This window comes from Hemiscyllium ocellatum, chromosome 14 (genome assembly GCF_020745735.1).
Source record: "Hemiscyllium ocellatum isolate sHemOce1 chromosome 14, sHemOce1.pat.X.cur, whole genome shotgun sequence".
NCBI classification, from domain to species: Eukaryota; Metazoa; Chordata; class Chondrichthyes; order Orectolobiformes; family Hemiscylliidae; genus Hemiscyllium; species Hemiscyllium ocellatum.
The window spans coordinates 54,841,207-54,868,659 of record NC_083414.1 but is presented as its reverse complement, the minus strand read 5'-3'; the positions used below and the strand labels follow the sequence as shown (position 1 = coordinate 54,868,659).

General features: G+C 39.7%; 1 protein-coding gene across 6 annotated transcripts in view; it reads left to right on the top strand.

Annotated features, from left to right (window-relative positions):
- The window catches only part of chl1b (cell adhesion molecule L1-like b), an 892,764-nt gene that overhangs the window by 121,674 nt on the left and 743,637 nt on the right, over positions 1 to 27,453 (top strand). The window contains exon 2 of one of the 6 annotated variants that reach the window (XM_060835716.1): positions 8,474 to 8,592. The exons of the other annotated variants lie outside the window; for them this stretch is intronic. The gene's annotated coding sequence lies outside the window, so the exon portion shown is untranslated. The remainder of the gene's footprint in view (positions 1 to 8,473; positions 8,593 to 27,453) is intronic. 6 annotated transcript variants of the gene reach the window in all.

Here is a 27,453-nt window from a genome sequence, read left to right as displayed (position 1 = left end):
CAGCCAGCCACTCAGTTATATTAAACCAGAAAAAAACCTAAATAAAGGAATGAGCTGTACACCCCAAGGACTGCAGAGGTTCAAGAAAGCAACTCAACCTTCACCCCTCAAGGGAAATTAAGGACAGGCAATAAATGCTGGCCCAGTCAGCAACACCCACATCTCATGCACAAATAACATAAAAGATATCTAATTAATTCCACTCTTCTTTCTTTACCCAGTGCTATGTATGAATTTTTTTTCTCCATTCTGTGTGGTGTTGGCTTTTTCCCATTTTCTTTTATTCCTTCACTGAAAGGATTTGATTTTCAATTATACTTGTGCTAACTGAAATAATAAATAAATGATTTTCCACATATTGGAAAAAAGTCATAGCCTGCAACTATGTATCCACTGGAACAAAAGGATATTGGTCAGGCCAGGCAGTGAATATGCAGTAAAACTAAGCAAGCAGGTTTATGGAATCCTGTGGTGTTATTAAATCTCAAAGTGAGATAAGAAGAAAATTGACTTATCCCAGGGTCATTTAGCCAAGAAGGCCTTGATTAATTTTGGCAGTAGTCTGAGATGGTTTCCTTTGACCCTCAGCCTTAGCAGCAGACAGTAAAGATCACTGTTTTATTGACAGGCATATTGACAGCCTCAGAGGGCTCTATCTTTCCACTTGCTGTCAATTCATGAAACAAAAAAACAAAAGCTTAAGCAAAAGAGCAGTCAGTCTGATTTTAAACAAAAGATCAGGCGGTGTAGGTTTTGGTCTGTGCTCATAGCAAAGATGCAAGACATCAGTTTTTTTCAAGTAGAAGTTGCCTCAAAACAAAGTTTATTTGAAAAACATTGTGCCAGCCAGTTAAAGCAACAAAGCAATTTGATATTTTGAGGAGAAAAAAAAATAAAATGTAATGAAGTCAGGAGGTTCATTTACAGCTACCATTTTAATATCCACTTGCTGTCAAAAAAAATGATAAGCCAGCTGGATCATTTATATTTGACTTTTTTCACAGAAAATGCTGGAAATGCTTAGCAGGTCTTGCAACATCTGTGGGCAGAGCGAAACATTTTTTAAGATCTCAGATTAATGGCCTTACGTCAAAAGTTTATTGATTTTTATTCTTCTGTCTCCTTCAGCATGCACTCTCATTATAGCTATTCCTGGTTAAAGGTTCATGTGGGAATTACTGAATTATCTGCAGCTGTTGTATGATTAAAAATGGGGGCAGAGGTTATTCTTTGAAATTGTTGGATTCACTATTGTCTCCAGATCTATGTTTTCTTTGCCAAATTGTTCTCTCAGATCCAACCTTAACATTGCTACTAAACCCACTGACAGCAGTGTTGGTTGGTGATGTTTGGTGAACAAACCTGCCTTCTCTTCAACCTCTCATGTTGTGTGTGGCCTGTTCATTTTAATGTATGGCATCTTAAAGTAAGTACCCCGCAGTTGGACATAGATTTTAAAATCCTAATGGGTCAACTAGGGTGGCTTTGTGGTACTACATCTGTGCCCATGCATAATTTCAAAGGAAACAGTTCAACTGATTATACGGAGTGGGAGATAAATACCACATCTCTGATAACAACTGCTGCTTCCCCTTAACATTGACCCAATCACCAATGTCTGAGAAGGTCACTGACCTTAATTACTCTGGAGCTCTTTTCTTCCAGACCTCCTATTGTTCCTCGGCTTCCCATAGACCACTTGTGCTTTATTCTCAAGATCCCCAAATAGAACTCCAGATGAATCATTTCAGCCTATCCTTGTCCCACACAACTTAGCTCCTTCTATCTCAATGGTTTTGTTTTCTAGTCCTTGCACATTTACATCTGTGCCCGACTTGAATAATATTCTGGCCCTAGCCTTCTCCTTTCAATCATGCTACTCCATCTCCACGACCCCCTCCCCACCAGGATGACCAGAATATTATTTGCTTCATTCCTGAATGGATGTTCAACCAAAATTTATCCATTCATGTCTCTTCCACCTGGCTGAATGTGTTCTCACAGAGTCCTTTGATTTCACTCACCTCTTCCAATGGAATGCTGTTACGAAGCAAACTCTAGAGAGGTGCCACTTTGTTCTGACTTTATTCCCCCTTGGTCTTTTTTTGCTTTGCTTTTCTCTTCCATGGAATTGTCGGATTTCTCCCCCTCTTGCTGGTTCCACATTGAAAGTATTCCGTTATCCTCTTGGGGACTTTGGCTCACCATTGATGGGTACATTACATACAAATACAATGGATTTTGTCCAAAATTTTGTTACAGCCCAAAGACAGCCGTACCGAGTCAGCATTTTTATCTTTGTATTCACAACACAGTAAATCTAAGCTGTCTGAGATCCTCAATAATTACTCCAATGGTTCCTAAACAAACTCTTGAACAATTAATACCACATGCTTGTTTTGTGTCTTGAACAAAAGACTTAGATTAGATTAGATTAGATTACTTACAGTGTGGAAACAGGCCCTTCGGCCCAACAAGTCCACACCGACCCGCCGAAGTGCAACCCACCCATACCCCTACATTAACCCCTTACCTAACACTACGGGCAATTTAGCATGGCCAATTCACCTGGCCCGCACATCTTTGGACTGTGGGAGGAAACCAGAGCACCCGGAGGAAACCCACGCAGACACGGGGAGAACGTGCAAACTCCACACAGTCAGTCGCCTGAGTCGGGAATTGAACCCGGGTCTCAGGCGCTGTGAGGCAGCAGTGCTAACCACTGTGCCACCGTGCCGCCCACAATTTATGAAATATATAAAAAAAAACTTGAGCGGAGAAAATGTTAAACAGCAAGGTAATCTAATTAATGTCAGTGTTTTCCACCCAAATATTTGTTTTCAGTCCCCATTCAAACAAAAGACAGCAAAGGGATAACTAAAATAAGGTGAAAAAACCTGTCAGATTACTTAAGTGGCTTTCTCAATGCATTGTTTCACAGACATAGATGTGGATCCCTAAGTTGATTTTCCTGAAATGTTGATTTACTTTACCTTTTCAGTTCACTCAAATAGAGTAGTAAAACTCAAACTCAACTTTCTGCTCTTTGGGCTTTTGAAAGCTGGTGAATTAGTTCAGGCAGGGAGCTTTCAAATCATCACGCTGTGTTGCCAGCAGCCAAATCCTTCTCCCGAAAGATAATAGTTCCAAAAAATAACAATACCAACTCCAACTTTGGTCCTGCCCTGAGAGGCTGATTGACTGTCCTTTCCTGAAGCCTCAATCACCATTCAACAGTTGCTCGAATAGTGGATCTCTTTCAGACACTTGGTGGCTCAGTGGTTCGCACTGCTGCCTCACGCATCAGGGTCCCAGGTTCGATTCCAGCCTCAGGTGACTGTCTGTGTGGAGCTTTCATATTCTTCCTGTGTCTGCGTGGGTTTCTTCCAGGTGCTCCGGTTTCCTCTCACAGTCCAAAGATATAAAGGCCAGGTGAACTGGCCATGCTAAATTGCCCATAGTGTTAGGTACATTAGTCAGAGGGAAATGTGTCTGGCTGGGTTACTCTTCGGAGGGTCGTTGTGGACTTGTTGACCTGGAGGGCCTGTTTCCACACTGTAGAGAATCTAATCTACTTCCCAGGTATTAACCTTGTTAATAGCTGAAAATGTGTTGCTGGTTAAAGCGCAGCAGGTCAGGCAGCATCCAAGGAACAGGAAATTTGACGTTTCAGGCATAAGCCCTAGATCACGATGAAGGGCTTATGCCCGAAACGTCGAATTTCCTGTTCCTTGGATGCTGCCTGACCTGCTGCGCTTTAACCAGCAACACATTTTCATCTCTGATCTCCAGCATCTGCAGACCTCACTTTTTACTCAAAGTCCTTAACCTTGTTAATAGCCAACTTCTGCTATCTGTTGAACCACGAATGCCCCTCTTGTGGTTAATGTACCTGTAGGAACCTTTCTAATTATGAATCAGCCTGCAATTAAACTCAGGCAAGCCTGGCCTCACAAACAATCATGAACTTGTTTGGTCTGTTCCTTTCTTTTTACCACAAACTATTTCCCAAAGTCATTTTCAGTTCACAGCTCCAAAATGGATAACAGAATAAAACTAAAATTAATGAAAAGCCAGAGAGGGTTCTTCTGCTCTCTCATCACCTTTACTGATCTTGAGTGTATTTCTTACAAAGAATTTTCCTACTCTTAACCTTCAATTGTCCCAATTGAAAATGCTCTTCACTTTATTTCTTATCCTCTTTCAACAGTACCGTTTGATTGTTTTAAATTCAGCTTCTCTATGAGTTATGTCAGTACCATGATCATTGAAAATCTATTTTCTTGCTCTTCAAGGAACAAGAACTATTTTGTAAAGTAGGTGTATATGTGCTTCAGTGTACATTCACCATAAATCTCCTCATGTTGATTGCTTAAGAAGTAGTAAGTCAGTTCTGCATGCTTGTACTATTCTCCTAGAATCATGCTATGCACTCTTGACTTTCAGGTGATTTTATCAAAAGCTGGGGACAGAGGCTGTGCAGGTTCCAGGTGGAAGCCAAGTAATTTTATTCAGTCCACGTTTTCTTTTTAAAAAAGCTTAATTGGCAATGGGAAATGGATCTCCAACAGAAAGCTCTCAATGAATTAATTTCAACTGCACATTTTTTTTTCACAATATATTCTGTTTAACTAACCTAAAGTGAGTTACAGGGACACAATCCTTTATCTGAAACCCTTGGGACCAAATGGTTTTCAGAATTCAGAATTCTACGGATTTCGGAATCGGTGACAGTTTAATGGTAACGTTTTTAAAAAGTCTTACCGAACAGCAGATGTACCTGTGAGTACTATGAGCCCTGAGACACAATTGATGCCTGTCAGTGATGGATCATGCCCCCAATCACATCTGAGTGACGTGGGTCATGGGTGTGGACTTGGGTTAACTGTTTGCAGGCTAAACAACCTTGTTATGGAGAAAAAGTCTTCCCAAACAAACTTTGGATTCCGGAGCTTTTCGGATTTCAGGATATTGGATAAAGGATTGTGTACCTGTATTTCCATTTTATGTTGTTAGCTTCCTGTCATTACCTCTTATTTTAGGTGAGACATCACATTAATTATTCTCCAGAGCTCCGGAAAAACCTTTGCATCCAGTTTTTTTCAGAATAATTTTGCCATACTATCTTAAAAGCAGAAGTCAAACGTTATAGTGTGGTTCCAAACATGAGCAAGTTCTATTCTGAGGAAGGATCACTGGACCAGAAACGTTAACTCTGATTTCACTTCACAGATGCTACCAGACCTGCTGTACTTTCCCAACAATTTCTATTTTTGTATCAAATTCTCCTGGTTTCTGATATTTAAAAAAAATCTTAAAAGTAGCCTTGTAGATTATCTTCACTTTTTTATTTTAAACTCATCCAAAACTCATATTTAGTCATCATACTCTTGAGGGTAATATTGCATGAATAGTCTTGTACTGTTGGACTGACAGGTTTTTTTTATTGGCCATTTACCGTATATACTCAAGTAACAGTCGATCTCATGTCAAAGTTGACCCCCTATTTTTGGTCAACTAACCCGGAATTTTCCACATATCTTGTGTAAAAGTCGACCCTAGTTCTTCACAGATAACAGATCAATGTTTCTGAGTCAGTATACCGGCCGTCATGTCCCGCTCCAGCTTTCCAGTCTGTCGGTTGTTCCACTCCGCTTCCGGTATTCCAGTCCACTGGCTGTTTCATTCCGCTCTGGGTTTTCAGAATTACCATAATTCATTTCTGTTTCTTTATTTGTTTAGCGATCATTTGGGCTTCTGTTAATGATACAGTGTGAATTTTGATGGGCATGAATTTCAGCCCCTCAAAGTAGTATGCATATTATAGCTGACCCCTTAAATTTAACCTTAAAAATTAGTCAAAAAATTCAACTATTACTAGAGTATAAACAATAATTTCTTCCCAAAAAAGTCTTTCCCTTTTTTTTGAAAGAAATTAAAACCATTTAAGTTGTTTCCATTGACTGCTGTGTTAAATTTGGAATTAATAGGCAAAACTTATTTTAAATAGTAGTAAATTGAACCAGGATTTCATGAATGAGTGAGTGAGTGCATTAATTACTAAGTATGAGAATAAATAGTAATACTATATCCAGATGCATAAAAAAGAAATGAGATTCATCCACAAAGATAAAAGTAAGATGAAACAAAGATTCGGATCAGTATTTTAAATTGTTGGAACATTGTTGAATATTGCAACCACTGCAGTAGAAGTTTCCTGCAGTATTTTCATTGACCATTGAAGAATCATTTTCATAATTCTTGGTTTTTCAGATTGGTTTAGAATCTATTGTTTTGATTCCTTTTAACCATGATCTAATTCGAGGATTCAGGCTGTTCGACAGTCATTTTCTCATCTTATTTCCTGGATGCACTAGAGTGAAACACAGATTTTACCTACAATGTAGGGATGTTGAGGGAATCATTCTTCAACTGTGACCTTCAGACTTGACTCAAGCCCAGGCTGGAACATATCAAAATATTGAGTCCTATCAGCACACTCATGTTGATTTGAAACTTGTTTAGTAACTCCACAGCTTTTGTATCCTTCAAAGAAAATCACACAAAGATCTGTCTGCAGTTCCGATATATTCTGTAGGGGGTAGTTGGCTGTTGAGTAGAGGGTTATCAGCCCCTCATTACCTTTGTACTCTTGAAACTACAATCCAGTGCATTTAGATGTGTATCTTCCTCACTTTGAAGGGCTGTTGTTTGAACTTCCTTTTGGATCTATAGGTGTAACGTTTCATGGATGTCTTTCTCCACACAGCTGTCTATTTTACATCTTCCGTCATGTTGCTTTATCAGCCCTCTTTTTTTGAAATAAAAACATGTTTTGGAATTACAAGGTAAACATATCCACTGTACTTCTGGGTTCTGGCCTATGGTCTGACGATAATAACAAAAATTACAACATCACACTATATAATCACTAATTATAGTAATTACAGCAAACAATGTACATAATAAACGGAAGTTGCAATATTAAACAATTGCACTTGCAACTGGGAGTTTGAAAAAGTTGAGATTTGTTTTACTTCTTTTTCTTGTTAAACATTCAAAGAGTGCAGCTGAAATTGAGGAATTTCTCTGGGTTTCCTTGTCTCCATCGTTTCTGAGCTGTTATTACAGCTTAATTTTTTTTTTTAGTTGATTGTTAATTATTTTTAACATTGCTAAGCGCGAAAAGGAAAATAAATGTTTAAGTTTTACACACTTGGATTGCTGAGTCATTTTATTTGATGGACATGAATTTCATTCAATCACTACAAGATGTTGAATGATGATGGAATGACTGCTTTGGAAGAGATTGAACACTTTAGAAATGCATCATCTCAAATGAGTGTAATCAAGTCTTAAGGGTGGAATGATGTCACTTTTTTTTCTGGTTGGGAAGACTCTTGAATCTGAGATGAAGAAAATGCCTCAGCTGTTTTTTTAAATGACCAAGGTCTTATTTTTATTTCTGACTTTTAATGTGCAGCATCTTTGGAGAAGTGACACTCAAGTTTATTCTGTGAAAGATTGAAGAAATAGATGCAAAGTACATTGAAAATAAGATCTATTGAGGCATAAGAGTTTCACATTGCCAAATACCAGGGTTACCCTATATTTGCAGCACTAGGCAGGATAGATATACCAGCGAGCATAAAATGCTCTGACCTCAGTGGAGCTGACCAACATCGCTATTGCTGAGACAATATTTGACACTGAGTAACACTTGTACCAGTTTCTTAAATGGAGGGTATTGTTCCCTTTTAAACAGTCATTGTGCTTGCATGTAGATTTTCCTTGCTAAAGACATAGTTTTGTTGGTTACTCTATATTTTTCCTTTTGCTTATTGTTTGTTGTCAACATTTAAATAGCCACAGTCATTTGTGAAAGATTAGAATTACATTTGCTGGTTCCACTATTACTGCAGATCAATCATCAGGAAGGCAGCTTCATGTGAATGGTTTGTAAATGCTAAGCTAAAATTTATATCCATCATTATGGCACCCACCAATGTTTCCAAACATAACTTATACTTAACAATTCCATTTCATGAGAATGATTTGGAGATGCTGGTGTTGGACTGGGGTGTACAAAGTTAAAAATCACACAACATCAGGTTATAGTCCAACAGGTTTAATTGGAAACACACTAACTTTTGGAGCGACGCTCCTTCATCAGGTGATAGTCACCTGATGAAGGAGCGTCGCTCCGAAAGCTAGTGTTTCCAATTAAACCTGTTGGACTATAACCTGGTGTTGTGTGATTTTTAATTTCATGAGTATATCTTCTTCCATCTGACTGCAAATTCCTTCTGAGTCATAAAGGTTTTAGAGCATGGAAAGACGCCTTCCAGCCCATCATGTGCATCTATTCTAATCCATTTTCCAACACTTGGCATGTATTCCTGCAACAGGAATCTGTAGCAGCAATAGTTTATCTTGCAGAATTTTAAATGACTTTTTTCTTTCTCTTCCACAGTTGTGAATGTTCTTGCCCATTTTGTGTGCCTTCAATTGAATGGCTTGCTCAGTCATTTCAGAGGGCAGTTGAGAATCAACCACATGACCACATCTGCCATCATATGTAGGCCAGACCAAGTAAGGACAACAGATTTTCTTCCTAAAGCTCAAAGTGAATTAGATGTATTCTTTAAAAAAAAGAAGAGTTTTCTGATTACTGAGGTTACTTTTATTAAGTTCCAAATTAATTAACAAAATCTAAATTTCACTAACTGCTGTGGTGACAATTGAACATACCTTGTGAGCACATTTTAGGACTCTGAATTACTAGTCCAGCGACATTAACCATGGTGTCTCCATCTTTCTCTGAATAAAATTTGAAACTTTACTGGTTTTGATCATTGGGAAACATTTGATTGAAGAATTCAGTTAAAATTATAGCATCCAAACAGTGTGGAAACAGACCCTATGGCCCAGCAAGTCCACACCAACCATCCTTAGAATAGCCCACCCAGACCCATTCCCCGAAATAACAAACCTAACCAACACATCCGTGAACACCATGGGCAATTTTGGATGAGCCGAATCACCTGAACATCTTTGGATTGTGGGAGGAAACTGGAACAAACCCAAACAGACACAGGGAGAACATGCACACTCCACATAGACAGTTACCTAAGGCTGGAATTGAACCTGGGTCCCTGGCTCTGTGAGACAGCAGTGCTAACCACTGAGCCACCATGGCATCCCAGGGTTGTTGAAGCAAGCAATATTTGTGTCATGACACCAAATGGAATTCTGACTGTAGCCGTCCTGGCTTTGAATGATAGTATTTACATTTCTTTTGAATGACGCTATCTGGACATTTCATTGTAAATAGCAGCTTTTGTTTTGAAAATCAGTTTCTGCATTGCTGAGCTTATATTTAAGTGACCATAGTCCCAAAGGCATGTAGGCTACTGTCTCATTAGAGAGGGATAACTGGTGATGAGTTAAACCAGGGCCATTCAAGGGGCAAGCTGGAATGGTGGGGCCTTCATGATGACTTCAACCAGGAAAGGAATTAAACCCGTGGTGTTGTTGTCACTCTGTACTGCTACCTAGTTGTCCAGCCAACTGAGATAAGTACTAATACTGCTACTTTGAGATTTTTAGCTTGTGTTTCTTTCAGGTTGGTCTCACTCTGAATTGTGAAGGCACACAAAATCTTTCTTGGATTCAAGTCACTCTCACTCCTACAGGCCCTTGGGAAGCTGGGTCTAGTTGTGGTCTGAAAATGCTCTTCACTTTGTCTGTCTGGTGGGCCTCCTTTTCGGTAAAGGAAGTGATTTCTCTTGTCTATACTTGTATCAAGGCCTCTAGTGTTCTCCCTTAGAACATTGAAACATGTTTTCTGATCTGTCACTCCATTATTCAGTATTGTTCTGCTCCATTATCTTTTCCAACCACTTTGAACATTTTCTGCAGCCAGAATGCACCTCCCTTTTAAGTGGTACTACCTGCTTTCGGTAATACAGCTGATTTTATATGATATTTTTCACATACAAATCTGAGTCTTCTGCCAAGGAGTGCAATCAGTCTACTATCATATAAATTAGCAGGCAGTATATCATTTACACATTGCCTACAGTGATAGAGGAGGCTATTCAGGAACAAGGTTAATTGCACTACTGCACCCCATTGTTTTTCGTCCTTTTCTCCCTCTTTGATCTTCCTCATTGCTGACATTAATGCAAATTTCTGCATTGATTAGGAAATATTACAGCTGTTGTTTCCTTATGTGCATCTAGGTCTCCAAAACATTATCTTTTCTTTCCAAAAGCATTTCTCTTGGAATTATTTTACAAACTTGCTTTTGTAAGTTTACTAATTTAGCTGAAGTGGAGGTTTCACTATTCTCCCTGTTGCTTTGGGCTTGGAAGACGAGTTTGTTGGTTGGAAGGTAGTTGGACTGTCTTCATTAAAGTCTGAGGTTGTAGGTTTCTGTTGAACTAGAAGCTATTCAACCTCTTGCATTATTTTTGAGAGGACTGTTTTATTAAATCTTTTTTACAGATGTCGGTGTGATATCTGCTTTGGTAGATAATTTGTTTTATTTGAACTATTTTTGATCTGTACTTGTTGTCTGTCTGTTCTTAATTGTGTCTTCTATGGAGTTGTATGTAGTACAGCTTCAAATTGTGCGAGTTGAGTTTGCTCTCAATCCTTTGCATAGCTGAAGTAGATAAACATCTGAACTAAGCATCTTGAATATTTTGGATGTTCTCCTTCTCTCTCAGTAATTGAATAATTGGTGAAAGAAACTTGTTCACTTTTTCTATGTTGCTAATTGTAGAGTTATTTGTGCTTCATGTAAAACACTTTTATTGTTAGGGATGTTGCAGATTCTTCTTTGTAAGTTGGGGAGGGGAGATATTTTAGGAGAAAGTGAGGACTGCAGATGCTGGAGACCAGAGTTGCAAAGTGTGGTGCTGGAAAAGCGCAGCAGGTCAGGCAGAATCCGAGGAGCAGGAGAATCGATGTTTCGGGCATAAACCCTTCTTCAGGAATGAGGCTGGTGTGCCAAGCGGGCTGAGATAAAAGGTGGGGTGGGGGGGGGGGAAATTTGGGGGAGGGGTGCTGGAAATATGATAGGTGGAAAGAGGTGAGGGTGATAGGCAGGAGAAGAGGTGGGGGGCGGAGAGGTCGGGAAGAAGATTGCAGGTCAAGAAGGCGGGGCTGAATCTGGGGGTTGGTACTGAGATAAGGTTGGGGGAGGGGAAATGAGGAAGCTGGAGAAATCTACATTCATCCCGTGTGGTTGGAGGGTTCCTAGGCGGAAGGTGAGGTGCTCTTCCTCCAGGCGTCGTGTGGCCAGGGTCTGGCGATGCCAATTCCACTACTGAACAGCCCAAATGGCCTCCTTCTTCAAAGACCGCAATTTCCCCTCCGACGTGGTCGATGATGCTCTCCACATCTCCTCCACTTCTGACACCTCTGCCCTTGAACCCCACCCCTCCAATCGCCACCAGGACTGAACCCCACTGGTCCTCACCTTCCACCCCACCAACCTCCGGATGCATCGCATCATCCTCCGTCATTTCTGCCACCTCCAAACAGACCTCACCACCAGGGATATATTTCCCTCCCCACCCCTATCAGTGTTCAGGAGAGACCACTCCCTCCATGACTCCCTCATCAGGTCCACACCCCCCACCAACCCAACCTCCACTCCCAGCACCTTCCCCTGCAACCGCAAGAAGAGCACAACTTGCGCCCTCACCTCCCTCCAAGGCCCCAAGGGATCCTTCCATATCCATTGCAAATTCACCTGCACCTCCACACACATCGTTTACTGTATCCGCTGCACCCGATGTGATCTCCTCTACATTGGGGAGACAGGCCGCCTACTTCTGGAATGTTTCATGGAACACCTCTGGGACACCCGCACCAACCAATCCAACAGCCCCGTTTTTGTTATGAACATGCAAAGTCAAGCAAAATTGTCGCATTTTTCTTTGTCGAACATTTGTTGTTTAACCACTTTCACCTTATGAATTGATGTGAAGTGAAATGGATAATCTCTGTTATTCAGAAGTAAAATTGTATTTTGTGACAAACGTTAGCATGTTCTAGTATTTGATGACCCGGCATTGGAGCATATCTGCAACATTATGTACAGCGTTCCCTGAACCATACAGCTGAATCCTTGTCAGTTGTAAGCAGTGTTTCAACAGTCGAGACTCTCTATCTGACAATACTATGTTAGTTGCTCAAGCGTCTAACTTGAAATTCATGAGATGCCCATTGATGTAAATATCTGACTGGAAAATGTCTGGTTTGGGTCACTGATTTTTCCGATAAAGCTTCAGTTTTACCTTCTATGTGAGACTATCTAATTTATCTCTTTGCATGGATAGTTCTTGGATCTTCGGCTTTTCTGTGGCAGTATCTTGATTTGGCACATTTTCTGAAAGTGACAAACTTTCTTACAAATAAAACATCTTGGTTTTAAAATCCGGGCACTGTTTGAAACTGTGAGGTTTCTTTGCTGCACTGTACTAGGAAAGGCTTTTGGAGCCTGGTGTCTGTTATACTGTGTTGGCTTATCTGGTATGGCTTTGTGGTTTTGTGCCTTAAGAAATAACTTAATTCTGCATATATCCTGTGAAAATTTTTCTCTTTTCTAAGGATTAATCTGTTTTGCTTCCAGACCCTTGGTTTGCTCACCAAATGGCATTCTCCTGACAAAGATTCATAAGTAACAGCTCCTGAATTCGGTCTCTTATTAGTTTTGACATTGCTAAGATATTCACATTTCTCAATTAGCCTGTGGAGATAATTATTGAAATCATCTAGGAGTTCAGTGGATGTTGCCTTCTTTTGTTGGATCTTGTGTTTCCAGGAATTTTAGTAGATCTGTGATTGAAATAAAATGAAAGGCTTTCAATAACTTGTTGCGTTACTCTGATATTTCCGTTCTCCCTTGATGAGCAAAAACATTATCTGCTGTGTGCTCACTTGTGTACGGAAGTACATTGACTTCTGTAAGTTTTATACAATTATCCAGTTCAGTAGGTATTCTATACCTCAAGAATTGCCTTCTCAGAGATATTGAATTTTCTGTTTGGTGCTTCTCTAAAGTTAAATCGTCCTGACAATACTGTTTCTGATACCATAGCTTCCTAATGTGATGACATACTTTACCTTGCATTTATTCTACAGTAATGGTGATTCTCCTGTGTTTTGTAATGGAGGGCTCCCCTCTGCTATCTTGCAATATGGTAGGCTTTATTCTCCTATACTCTTGAGCTGTAATGGGGGTTTTACCACCTTTTATGGCTGAAGTAAATGTTTTCTCATGTTTTGGACCTTGCTAAGACTCCTAGATGTTCACCTTGTCTCTCAAACAAATTTCTGTGTCTGACCAGAATCACCTAGCTCTGTAAATTGCCCAAAGCTTATTGTCTTTTCGTTGTTTAGTGAGCAATTGTCCAGCTCTGTGCTCCTGGAAATTGAGCTTTCTCTCATGGCTCTTTAGTTGCATTTTCCTTCTAGCCCTGTTTTATATTACCTGTGAGGTTTGTGACAGTCCTGAATCAAATCTGTAACTTTTGCTTAGATTATTCACCTTTTCACCTGAATTACTATTCCCTGTTTTGTCCAAGGCATGTTTGGTTTTAACTTGAGCAATCCTCGATGTCTGGTCTGCTCAGTGGCTCAACTCCGACTCGGGTCCATTTCCACAGACTTGCATTCGACTTAACTGCCTTGAGATTCAGCCTGTACTTTTGCCCTGGAGCTGCAGATTTCTTCTGTTTCTGTACATGTTCTGTCAGCTCTGAGGAATTTCCCAATCATTCTCTGATGTATTGTCATGAGGTTTGTGGGGCTTGCTTCCACCTTTCTTTTGAAGTCTTGCTGATCACCAATATCCTTTCCCCTTGCTTTTCTCAAACGTCTAAATTCTTTTTTTTTTCTCGGTTGCCCCCAATTGCAAATAGTGCTGGTGACCAATTCCAACCTGTGGATTCCTTCAATACTGAAATGATCTAGTGCAGATTAAGAATTCTGCTTTTCTGGTCTGACTAGGAGAGTCTTTAACTTAGAACCCCTACAATGTAAAAACAGGCCTTTCGGCTCAACAAGTCCTCACTGACCCTCCAAAGAGTGATCCAATTACTCACACCTCTATATTTCCACTGTCAAATGCATTTAACACTATGGGCAATTCAGAATGGCCAATCCACCTAACCTGGACATTCTTGGATTGTGGGAGGAAATTAGAGCAACTGGAGGAAACCCATACAGCCAGTTGCCCTTGGCTGGAATTGAACCCGGGTCCCGTGAGGCAGCAGTGCTAACCATTGTGCGACTGTGCCACCCCATGTTGAGTTTAAAAAAAAGGATTTCTGTAACCATGTACAGATTACATAGCTATGACTTACATTGCTACAAAGACTATTAGCACTAGCCCCAGATGTCTCCTATAGCATCTTCTTTACTTAGACCAAGTCCTCATGACATCATTGCAGTGGCTGGTGCATACTGCAATCAATTAAGTATTAATCCTTTCGGGCCCATACACAATAATAAATGAACTTGTACCTCTAAGCACCTTGAAATTTTACTTTCAAAACAAAAGTCGGAAGATATCAACAACATTAAAAAAAAATGCAGCCAGTAGGCATGGCATGCATCATTTCTAGATTTGAAACATTCACTCTTTTATCTCTCTTTCTCTCTCTTTCGATGCTGGCAGACCTGCTGCATTTCTCCAGCAGAATCTGTTTTTATTTCAGATTCACATCATCCACAGTTTTTTGCTTTTATTCCAAGTCACGTATCATATTCATTGGGCATAGATATCATTGCTGTTTATACCATGCAAATGTGCTTTGATGCACATGTTGCTTCATAACCATTGTGATTTCCGTTAAATATGACAGAAGTTTGATTTGCCTCACAGTTTTTCACAATGTGCTTAAATTTTAACCTAATGCTACTCTCTGATGTTATTTAGGGCAGGCTGACATTTTCTTTTGGTGCTGGTTTGTTTTCCTGTTGCTGCAGGCAACATCATAAGTTCTTCTCAGAATGCTTTCTGACCTCTGGCTGTCCCTGGTTGGTTAGCTATTCTTTGAACCCCTGGAAGTGTCCTGTTGCTAGGCGTGCTGCTTCATCTGTTTTCTTAATGATTGCAGTGATCTTCCTGTGCAGTTTTCTCTGCAGCATGAAAATGTGCCTGGTGTGTCTTCGACTGAATTTTTAGCATACCGTTTAATTTGCCAGTTTGCATCATATTAAATAGAAAAAAACTGAGCAGCTACTGTATCTGAATCAAATTCAGCCACACAGTTTTCAAAATGACTATTTCTTGTCCCCATTTTTATCTTGCGTATATAAATTATGTAAATCACTAATACCCTGTTGTGCTTAACTACTGGTCGGTTTAATTATTTGTAGGCTATTGTGTTTATACTGCTGCAATGCCACTTATTTTTGTCTGCTAAAGTGTAAAGACTTTGTAATTTAATACATTTTTCATTTCTATGGTGTCTTTTTTTTAATCTCTGAGAAACATCTCAAAGCATTTTAGATCGAATTAAGCTACAGCAAAGCCCAATGGCATCTTACACAACAGGCCAACTTCTTACTTTTGTTAAATTGAGCTGTATTTTTTAAGTACATCTGAACAATTGAATAAAGCAAATGTGGTCGAGGTTTGTACAATCTCAAATTATATGGTACAGAGATAAGTCCATTTGGTCGATTGTGCCTGGACCAGTTCTTTGATGAAGCTAATGAACCAAGACCAAATCCCCTGCCTTTTCCTTGTCGCCATGGAAATTTTTCCCTTGAAATTATTTTTCCAGTTCCCTTTTACAAGTTAATATTGAAATTCCTTCCACTATCCTTTCAGACAACGGCTCATTGAATAAAAAAGCAATTCCCCACATTTCATGTCTGGTTATTCTGTCTTATCTCTGACACTGCAAGCATTTCCTCAATACTGTTAGCCCTTTGAATTTAACTTTGTAGATCAGGTCTCCCTTAGCTACTAATCAGGCCAATGTAAAATTGTCACATTTTGTACCAGAGGCAAGGGATAGTGATCATTTAGTTATTTATTATGCCACTTGCATGATCTGCAAAGGTTTTTATAAGTTACACCGTGATCTAAGGTGCTGAAGAATGCTTGGGACATTTAATTTGCTTGGACAGGACTGATTCATGTCACCGTGAAGCAGTTACAGTGTAGGTGTGTTGAGTTATAGCAAATCTACATCCACACATCCTGGACAGCACACTGCAACCAGCTGAAAGTCTGACTGGCAATGTGATTCAGCCTAAATTAAGGAGAGTGTTGCTGCTGCAGGTGAATGTTTGGAAAGTGATTGATGCCTATAATCTCCTACTTCAGAGGTGAGGATGCTGTCCACTGAGCCAGCTGCTTTCTCGGTCTTAAACAATAAAGCATGTCATTATACCATCATAATGTTTTTAAAGAATCAGAGACCAATTACAGCACAGAAGGAGGCTAATTGTCCCCTTGTACTCATGCCTGCTTTCTACAAGAGCAACTCGGTGAGTCAATCCACACCTTTTCCCAGTGCCCTGGTAAATTTCTGTTTGTACCCAATGGCCTTTGGAAGCTGTGATTTAATCTGGTTCCATCAATTTTTTCTGTGAGCAGTGTATTCCAGGTCCTAACTATTCAGTGTGTTCAAAGGCTTTTACTCATGTTGTCTTTTTGCCTTTGGTTATTTAATTTAATCAGCGCCCTCTACCTATTGATTCTCTGCCAATCTGAAGAGATAGTCCCTGACTACTTCATCCTGACCCACATGATTTTGAACATCTCTATCAAATCTCTTAACCATGTTTGGTCTCAGTAGAACAGCTCCAGCTTCTCCACTCTATTCTTGATAGAATGCTTCACTCCAGTGTTTCATTCTTGGAATCAACCTCTGTCTCTTTATCAAATGCCTTCAGACCCTTATTGAGGTATGGCACCTAAAACTTAGGGATAGTACTCCTGCTGAGCCAGACCTGTTTTTAGAAATGCCCATTGGTAGCTTTCTTGTTGTAGCTTGTGCCTCTAGCCATAAAACCAAGGATCCCTGTTTAGCTACCTCCAATGATTTGTGCACATCAACCCACAAGCATGTCTGCCCCTGCACCATTTTTGAATTGTGTTATTTATTTTATAATTCCTCTCCAAATTCTACCCCAAATATATCCTTTCACATCCATCCACATTAACTTCCCTGTGCCACTTGTCTGCCCATTGCACCAGCCAAGTGTCCTCTTGAAATCCAGTTTTATATTTTTCATATTTCAGAACACTTCCGAGTTTTGCATCATTTGAAATTGTGCCCTGCACACCCAAATCTTGGTCATGAATGTAGTTCAAGAAAAGTAGTGGTTGGAATACTGATTGCTGGGGATCTGCACTATATTACCTTCATCCACTCCAATAAACAACCAATCCACACTACTTCCTCGTTCCTGCGACACAACAAACTTCCCATGGCTGCTCCTATGTCTTTTTTATTCCATGGATGTTAACTTTGATGTCAAACCTGCTATTTTAAATTTCCCAAATCTGCTAAAGTTTCAAAAAGTCTTCACTCAGGTTGTCATTTACTTTCAGATTGTCAACAGTTTTTTATACCAAGGGTGTCTCCTATCTGGGAACAGAGTTGAAACTGACAGAAGTAATTTCACAGGAGACTTTTGGAACTGGCAAAGAAATAAACAGATTACAAAAGTGTAATCACATAACAGAGGTAGAACACTGCAGTTGCTCGAAATCTGAAACAATAAAAGCTTAAAATACTCTTCACGTCAAGGAGCATCTATGGAGAGAAACAGAATTAGCATTTCAGGTCAATAACCTTTAATTCAGAAAATCCATTCATTTTGGGCTGTATTCAAACCCGCATCCTGATGGTCAAAATGTGCCATTCCACTGGAATTTTGGTGCAGAATCTGCCAGTTTATACTGTTTGAATTGATGTGGTCACATCATTAGCTTTTCCCTGCACTTCGTCAATTATTAGTGCAAATGGAGCTCTGGGTTAGCTTCAGAGAGAGTGAAGCTAACTTTATCAGTGCGTGCATAGTAAACGTTCAGTCTCCTGACAATTTACAAATCGTAATGAGGAACTCCAGGCAATGATGGCTGAACAATTTGAAAAGGCATTCAGTTTGAACACTAATGGTATATTACATGATAAAATGAATGAGAATGAACAGCCCATTCCCAGTCCACTGAGGAGGGGGAGAAAAAGACATCAGAACAGTGCAAGGGACGTACTTTCCCATTTGATCTATAGCAAAGATTCGAAACCAGGAGTAAAGTGTTGCTTGCTTTAAACAAATGTATGAAGAAATTAAAGCACTGTAAGGTGGGTTTGCACATTCTGCCTTCTGGACTGTCAATCTTAAATTGCTGAAGTGATTTTGTGTTGATGATTTATCATTCATCTGCCCAGTTTAATTTTGCACAGTGGTCAGTTCCTAAAGCAAGGTATCCTAGAGTGAGGAGGGTGGGGATGGGGCCAGGGTGTGTGTGTGTGTGTGTGTGTGTGTGTGTGTGTGTGTGGGGGGGGGGGGGGGGGGGGTTTGGAGGGGGGCATTGGGGAGGTGGGGGGGGGGGGGTGGCCGTGGGCGTACAGAAACTGTAACATTGTCAACACCTATCACCCATCACTTGCCCTTCCCTCTCCCCTTATTTCCATTCCTGATGTCTCATTTCTTCACTTCCCACCCACACTCATCCAAACCTGTTGGGTTTGGGACAGTTTTCAGGTCTTGAAGTGGAGGTGCACTGGGAAGGAAATTGGGAAGCATCACTCTATGACCTTTGAACATGTATAAATTTAACATTTGAGATGTGTGACAAAGGGAAAAAAAAACAAAGATTATTGAACAGGAAAGGAATCTAAATTTAATTTATTACTCATGGCTTCGTTTTTGCTAGACTATAGAATTTTTGAAAAATCTATGAGATGGATTCTAGCTATGTTATTGTATTTATTATTTAATTCTCTGCTTACTTTCCGAATTAGAAATCAGAACAAAAGATTCATTTAACAAACTTTTACCATTAAATATTTAATACTTTATTATCATTGTAGTGATTGTAACGAGGTCTGGTTGTATCTTATTGACTATGAGATTCTTAATTGGGGTTGTTAACTTGGGTCAATCAGGGAGCCCTGGCTGACATATAAACAGGAGAGTCAGAGAGTCTCAGCTGACTGGTCAGAGCCCATGTACTGTGCACGTGTAAATAAAAGGCGACTTGGTGACAGGATACTGACCTCTGTGCACTTATTTCAATCCTGAATAAGGGTATAACAATACAGAGACAATAAAATATTCAAAAAGTTGAGTTGAATATGGAAGTCATAACACATTTACAGTGCAGAAAGTATTTGATTTATTTATTGTATGTAATGTTGGTAAGAATATGGAGGCTTGGGTCTTCTCTGAGCCAAAAGATAATTTAGCTTTCGGTAGTACAGAAAAATGAGAAGCAAGATAAATGACGTGGAGAGTCAGACTGCTAACTCTTGATTTGCCTTTGGGAAATCAAACTTATGTTGACTAAATTTCAGAGAAACTATGATTTCTAAAAGTGTAAATAACAAAGGACACCAGGAGAGAGACTGTAACCAGCATTGCATGCATTGTATGCATGACAAAATTCAAAAAAGTCTTTCATTTGGAATTTTAGAAGCTCTATGAAGCCCTCAATACATTATCTCATTCATTTTCTAATGATGCGTTAAGTATTCATTAAGAATAAATAGAATCAGACTTAGTCTGTTTGTATAATCCACATGGAGATTTTGGCAGACAAGCCAATGGAGATGGTGATAATAGATAGAACTGATCGTGTCTCACCAATATTGTAATTTGCCCAATTAGTTGCATAAATTGCAATCTAATTCCTTTGGCTGAGTTACTTTTCATCATTGTTTTGTTAAAAAAAAACCAAGATTACTCAACTGCCAACTCAACTGAGATTTGTACCAAACTGAGAACTTGATTGCATCTAGGATGTTGAAGTTCGGAAAGCTTCACAGGTATTGTCTTCACCAACAGCTATTGCTGTATTGTAGTATTATTGTGATAACTGGTGGCAGTTCTGACCTAGACATTAAAACCAGTGGCTGGGTTGTACTTTCACTGGCTCTGAGTCAAGAAAAACAGACTGCAGTGAATTACATTAACCCATTGAACTTTGCTAATGTATTTTAATTACTATAATCTTTCAAAAAAAAGCATGCATGATCAAAACACAATTTTAAACATTATATTTTTTAAAAAAACTTTCCTCGAATTTGCAATTTTTAGCTCAGAAATTCCATAAAGCTGTTGCATATTTTCAGATGGTACAGTGCCATTTTCAGACACAAGTGATGAAGAGAGCAGATTTTGTTTTTCTTCACTGTCAACACTAGACAAATCCAGTTAGATTTACTGCAGTCAACTGTATTTTGCTTTCATATGTTGTGCATGCTTGCTATATGTACCAATGGAATTGAATATAAACAACAGTAAAATTTTGACTTCATACAAATTGGATGTTGTAGATTGTGATTTATTCGTTGATGGGAAGTGATGGCTTTGGAAAACCTAATATTTATTATATGGAGATGCTGGTGTTAGACTGGGGTGTACAAAGTTAAAAACCATACAACACCAGGTTATATTACAACAGGTTTATTTGGAAGCACTAGTTTTCAGACCGCTGCTCCTACAACCACCTGATGAAGGAGCAGCGCTCCAAAAGCTAGCGCTTCCAAATAAACCTGTTGGACTATAACCTGGTGTTGTGTGATTTTTTAAGCTAATATTTATTGTCCATTGATAATTGACCTTGAGAACTTAATGACTGCAGCCTGGATTCTTCTTGACATGCGTTTATAGGAACCATCTACAAGCCAATTCACGCGAATCAGGGCTATTGTAGAACCCAGCATTTACCTCTTGAAAATGAGTTTCTGAACCAGTCAGTTGTATTCATGCAGTACACTCCAGATAAGATGTCCCATAATCTCCGTCACCAAAGTAGGAATGTTGGATGAGGAGCAAATCTTGGAGTGAAAGCAAACATCTGATGAGGAAGATGAGGGCATGGATTCCTGAAGTGGACCAGGAGGACTTCCAAAGAGAGGAAGACAAGACAATGGCCCACTCAAGAGACCAGAGAGAAACTTGTAGCAGCCCACTTCCAAGAAGGCTGAGCTCAACTGAGACTTTGCAAATGCAAGATAGTTTTTAATTTGAGTTCTTAACTGTCAGCCCTTTGCTCAATGTATTCCACACTCCTCAAGGTGTTTTCCCTCCTGATTGATCTGCCCAATAAAGTTTAAACTTTTACTTTCAAATGTGGTCATACACCTTACCATTGATATCATTGCCTCTGCAGTTTTTATTTCCCCCCCCCCCCACCCAACTCTGTTTATGTGAAGGACTGATATCTGCACCAGGGTTGGAGGGAACTTGCTGAATGTTATGCATTAATGGTTTTGAAGACTTGGGCAAGCATTCTCTGAGGACTTGGGCTTCCAGTACACACGTGTGCCATGCTGTGAGCCTGACAATCATAAGTAAGCTATCAATATAACGGTTCACTCACAGGGCACTGCTCTTGGCAGTCAGAAAGGAGATCGACATGCACTGTACCTCAACAAAATAGGTGACGGCCATTTGCTGCTTAATTTCTTCGTGCAATTAGAGTCAAAACGCCTGGTTTAGAAATTAACCAAACTGTGGACATTAATTAGCAATCAGCATAATGGGTGTATTCTCTATCTCAATGTCTCCACCAGTCGGTTTTCACTTTCACCATTAGCACACTCTTCTCCATCAGTATAAGTGTTAGCTTTCCCTTGAATCAGTATCCTTGAGAAAAGTAGACCGTAGACCGTAGAACAATACAGCACAGAACAGGCCCTTCAGCCCACGATGTTGTGCCGACCATTGATCCTCATGTAAGGTAAACCTAATGTACGAACCCTCAAATTTCTGTGGCCATATGCATGTCCAGTAGTCTCTTAAATATCCCCAATGACCTCGCTTCCACAACTGCTGCTGGCAACACATTTCATGTTCTCACAACTCTCTGTGTAAAGAACCAGCCTCTGACATCCCCTCTATACTTCTTGATGAGTGCAAAATAAAAGACGTTGACAACATGTCTTTTTTTTAACAAAGCTCAATTCCTGAACTACCAAATGGCTACTTATGTGGTCACCTACAAATTACCAGTCAAGTATAGAAAATAATGATGTCCATTTACTTAAATATATGCAGTGGCATCAGTACTTAAGATGATTGGCAGTATCCAGGATAAAGCAGTTCAATACAGCAACGCCTCATCCAATAGACAAACGTTTAATTCCCTCCTCTACTTCTTGTCCATGGTTGTACATTATTAAAACTACAGGATGCAATGCAACAAATTACCAAGTTACCTCCCAAAAATGTAACATCCACTCCCTAGAAAGACAGTGAGTGATGAAGATGGTGAAGAATCAGTTATAATATTGCCATTTAAATAGTGCCATAAAGTCATACAGCATGGAAACATTCGATCCCACTGGTCCATGCTGACTAGGTTTTCCAGACAAAGCTAGTCCCACTTGCCTGCATTTGGCCCACATCCCTCCAAACCTTTCCTATTCATGTACCTGTCCAAATGTCTTTAAAATGTTGTAACTGTACCCACACCATTTCCTTTGTTGCTCCTCAGATCCCTTTTAAATCTTTTCTCTCATCTTAAAATTATGCTGTCTAGTTTTGAACTCCCCTACCCTAAGGAAGAGTTTTGCTGTTTGCCTTATCTATGCCCCTCATGATGTTGTAAATTTCTGAAAGATCACCCTCCACTTCCTCCACTCCAGGGAAAAAGTCCCAGCCTGCCCAGCCTCTGCTTATAACTCAAACCCTAAAATCCCAGTAACATCCTTGTCAATCATTTCTGCACCCTTTCCAATTAATAATATCCTTCCATAGCATAGTGAACAGAATTATACACAGTACTCCAAACGTGGTCTCACCAATGGGGTGTTTAGGTGCAATATGATTTCCCAACTCCTATACTCAGTGCTCTGACAAATGAAGACATGCATACCAAATGTTGTCCTCATCACCCTGTCTACCTGCAACTCCATTTTCAAGGAACCGTGTACCTGAACCCCAAGATCTCTTTGTTCAACAACACTCCCTAGGGCCTGAATGCTAACTGTATAGGTCAGACCTTTGTTTCGCTCACCAAAATGCAACACCTCACATTTATTTACATTAAACTCCATCTGCTATTCCTCAGTGCAATTTCCATTGCATTACCCATCAAGATCCCACTGTACTCTTAGAAAACCTTCTTCACTGTTCATTATACCACTAATTTGTCGAAGGGAGGTGGTTAGACTCTCTAGAGTTGGCTATTGCCTGGTACTTGTGTGACACAATCACTTGCTGCTTACCAGATCAAGTTTTGTTCCTTGAGTGCATAAAATACTTTATTATCTGAGGAACTTCTCTACATTTTCCTCATGTCTCTGCAACTTTGACATCTTTTGGAGTAAAGGTTATTGATGAACTGAATATTGCTAACAGCAAAGATGAAGAGGTCACACTTTTTTTCCCCTTGATATCTAATGTCTAATATTGAGAAATAATTAAGGAAGTATGCTTTCATACAAGTACATTGAATGTTTGGTTTCAAAATTGTGTATTTCTGTTTGCTATCATTTTAATGACAATTTACATCCCATCAAAATCCAAATAGTGGAATCCAAATTCTATGCTAAATATTAGGCTCAGTTTCTATCAGCAAATCATTTTTAATTGCCCTTCTATCTTTTGTATTGGGGAAGATTTGTTCCCATGATACTTGGTCCTTCACTTTGCCTTTCAGATATGAGATATAATGATGGTTTCAAACAGCTCGTGGCACAAATGTGAGTTTTGAAACTGGAGGATTTTTTGTTGTTTTATGATCTAATTTGAATAAGTTATTCATCTCTGGGGATCAAGATTAGTTTGCTAATGCTATTTTTACTGCTATATAATGACCTTATTCTTCGTTGTGAGAAATAGAAAATGCGACAATAGGTTTTGCTGATTTCCAGGAAGTTCACCTTTGTATATTTGCAAGTAACTTTGTTTAACTAATAACCACTTTGGAATAAATGTTTAATTTAAATTGCTGCAAGCATGGAAACGGAGTCAAGTTGCAAATTTCAAGAACAAAGGCCTTTCCGCAGTTGCTTCTGCGTGTTGATCAAGTAATTTTGTGTTGATCAACACTTGATCAAGTATTGTTTGGGGATCTTGTCAAAGATGAAAGGGAAGAGAAATAGTTTCTGAAGTAGAACAATGTAAGCCACCGTCATAATCAATTTAAAAAAAACACATTTGAAATTAATTTGTTGCCCTCTTGAAGGTGTTTACACAAGAGAATGACAGAAAAATATTGAAGGGTAAGAGAAGTGTGTCAACGTCAACTGGACGAGAATGAATTCTTTGCATAAAGGTTACATGCTGATTGGACAAAATTTAGAGGAGTATAGCTCAGAAAGAGACCATTTTCGGTACAGTGTCTATTTTGGCTCTTCTGAGGAAAAAAAACAAATGAGTTCTACTTCTGTACATTTTCCACATATCTCTGCAACTTTGGCATCAAATATTTTCTGATTCGCTTTTTAAAGCTGCAATTATATTTGTCTTAACCATCTCCTTCCAGTTTCTTCGAATTTTTATGTTGTAGAATAGTTTTGCTGATAACCTCATTCAGGGAATCATTACTCCTGCGCAAGCCTTGACAATGGCCACCACAATTTACAACAGCAGATGGAAAGCATAGTCCTGCCCTTACACACACATCTGTCAGATACTTTCACAAGTAATGGGGAATGAGAATCCTGTCAGTTTATCTCTCCCTTACCTATGAGTGGTATTCTCTTTGTGACTGGCTAACTCTGATTCTGAAGCAATGCACCTTCAATGAGGATTTCTGTTTGCAATGTTGAGCAAAGACCTGGAATTTGCTTTATCCATGACGCCATTTTCCAACATTATACTGTTGAGAGGTCAAGCATCGTAGCATGTAAATCCAGAAGTTGTGTTCAGTCTTTTTGTGTTACCCTGGAGACTTGATAATTGCATTTGCCTACTTTGAAAGTCATGATGAAGAAATGGCATTGATGATATTTAGGCTGACTATACCTCATGACTGTGTATTTTTGCTACAATGTTGAGCTGGTATTTCCAGTTGGAAAGGGTCTCAGGAGGTACTGAATCAAACAGCACACCAATGCTAGATGCTTTCTCAACTTTCAAAACAACTGTGGAAGGAGCTGACTATTTAAATACTTATAAATTTAAATTTGTTGGCATCATTCTGATAACATTTATTTGACATTTTAAAAAGTACGATTTTTTAAAAATACTGACATTTACTTGACTTAAGGTTTCACGATGCTTTTGAAATTAGTCGTTTTCATTTTCATTGATTTTTTTTAATGGCAGATACTGCACTGGCTTGGATTTGACCTTTCCTGGGTGCAGTTTCTATGCCCTGGATAGAACGCAGTAGTACAGCACAGGAATAGGCCCTGCCGCCCACAGTGAAGTATCAAACATGACACCAAATTAAACTAATCTCTTCTGCCTAACCTGGTCCATATCCCTCCATTCTTCGCTTGTTCATGAGCTTATCTAAAAGTCTCTTAAATGCCACAACATATCTGCTTTCACCACTACCCCTGGCAGTGCATTCCAAACTCCTAAAACCCTCTGTGTAAACAAACATACCCCTGCATCATTTGATTTATCCTTTTTCCTCCATGTGAAAGAGTGTAGCAGTTAGGCCAATGGACAGAAGTAACCCTCAAACAATAAATTAGATTACCTACAGAGTAGAAACAGGCCTACGGCCCAACGAATCCACACCAATCTTCCAAAGAGTAACCCGCCCAGACCCATTTCCCTCTGACTAATGCACCTAACACCACGGGCAATTTAGCATGACCAATTCACCTGACCTGCACATCTTTGGATTGTGGGAGGAAACCAGAGTCCCCGGAAGAAACCCACGCAGACACAGGGAGAATATGCAAACTCCAGACTGACAGTCACCCAAAGATGGAATCAAACCCAGGTCTCTGGCACTGTGAGGCTGCAGTGCTAACCACTGAGCCACCGTGCCACCCTATACAACTGAAATTTTCACCACCTTTGTGTTAACACTTCTGTTTGAGACCAATGACCAGCACTGTTGAATTTTACTGACTGTGGTATTTGTGATCTGCTCAAGGATCTGCTCGAAACGTCGAATTCTCTATTCCTGAGATGCTGCCTGACCTGCTGTGCTTTGACCAGCAACACATTTGCAGCAAGGATTATACAAACCATTTACCAAGAATCCCCCTCGAAATAGAAGCTCCTATCAAATCTGAAAAAGAAAAACCATAACTTGCGCCCAGAAGTTATAAGGAGAGGCTGTATAGGAATTCCTGATGAAGGACCTTGGCCTGAAAAGTCGATTCTCCTGCTCCTCGGATGCTGCCTGACCTGCTGTGCTTTCCCAGCAACACACTGTCGACTTTGATCTCCAGCATCGGCAGGCCTCACTTTCTCCTGGAACCTTTTTCACTGGAACATAGGAGGTTGAGAGGTGACCTTCTAGAGGTTTAAAAAATCATGAGTGGTATAGATAAGGTGAATGGCAAGTGTCTTTTCCCTAGGGTGAAGGATTTCAAAACAAGGGGACGTATTCTTAAGATGAAAGGAGAAAGATTTTAAAAAGATGAGGGCAAGGGAGAGTGGCTCATGCGTGGAATGAACTTCCAGAGGAAATGGTGGATATGAGAACAGTTGCAACCTTTAAAAGACATTTGGGTAAGTACATGATTAAGGAATTTTTGAAGGGAATGGGCCAAGCACAGGCATGTAGGACGAGTTTAATTTTGGGTTATGGTCAGCATGGACTAGTTGGACCAAAGGGTCTGTTTCCATGTTGTATGACTATATGGCTCTATAAACAGGAGGAGGGTCATGTAGGAGTTCAAGAGATTTAAAGTGGAGAAGAAGTGTGAGGAGATCTCTTGTGGTACAATGTCCTTGCCTCTGGAGCAGGAGGCTCAAGTTCAAATCTCGCCTGTTTCAGAGCTCTGAACATGTTGGTTGGAAAATGTTGAGGTCAGAGGGCAGTTGTGGTGCAATGGTAGTCTCTCAACCTCTGAAGCAGACAACCCCAGTGGATGTAAGTCCTCCTGGCCCAGAAGTGGATAATAGCTTTTTTGAATAGGTTGTTGGATAATATCTACTCCATATGTATTTTAACCAGAAAAAAAAACTGTTGGTCAACTACAATGAACAGGATTTATGCCTGCAAAACTCAACAGTTTTGTAAATCAACATGTTTGCCTCCAAGCACTGATGTAAGACTTTTTTCCCTCAATTTTCTGGAGTGTGTATGTTTAAAGATTTAGT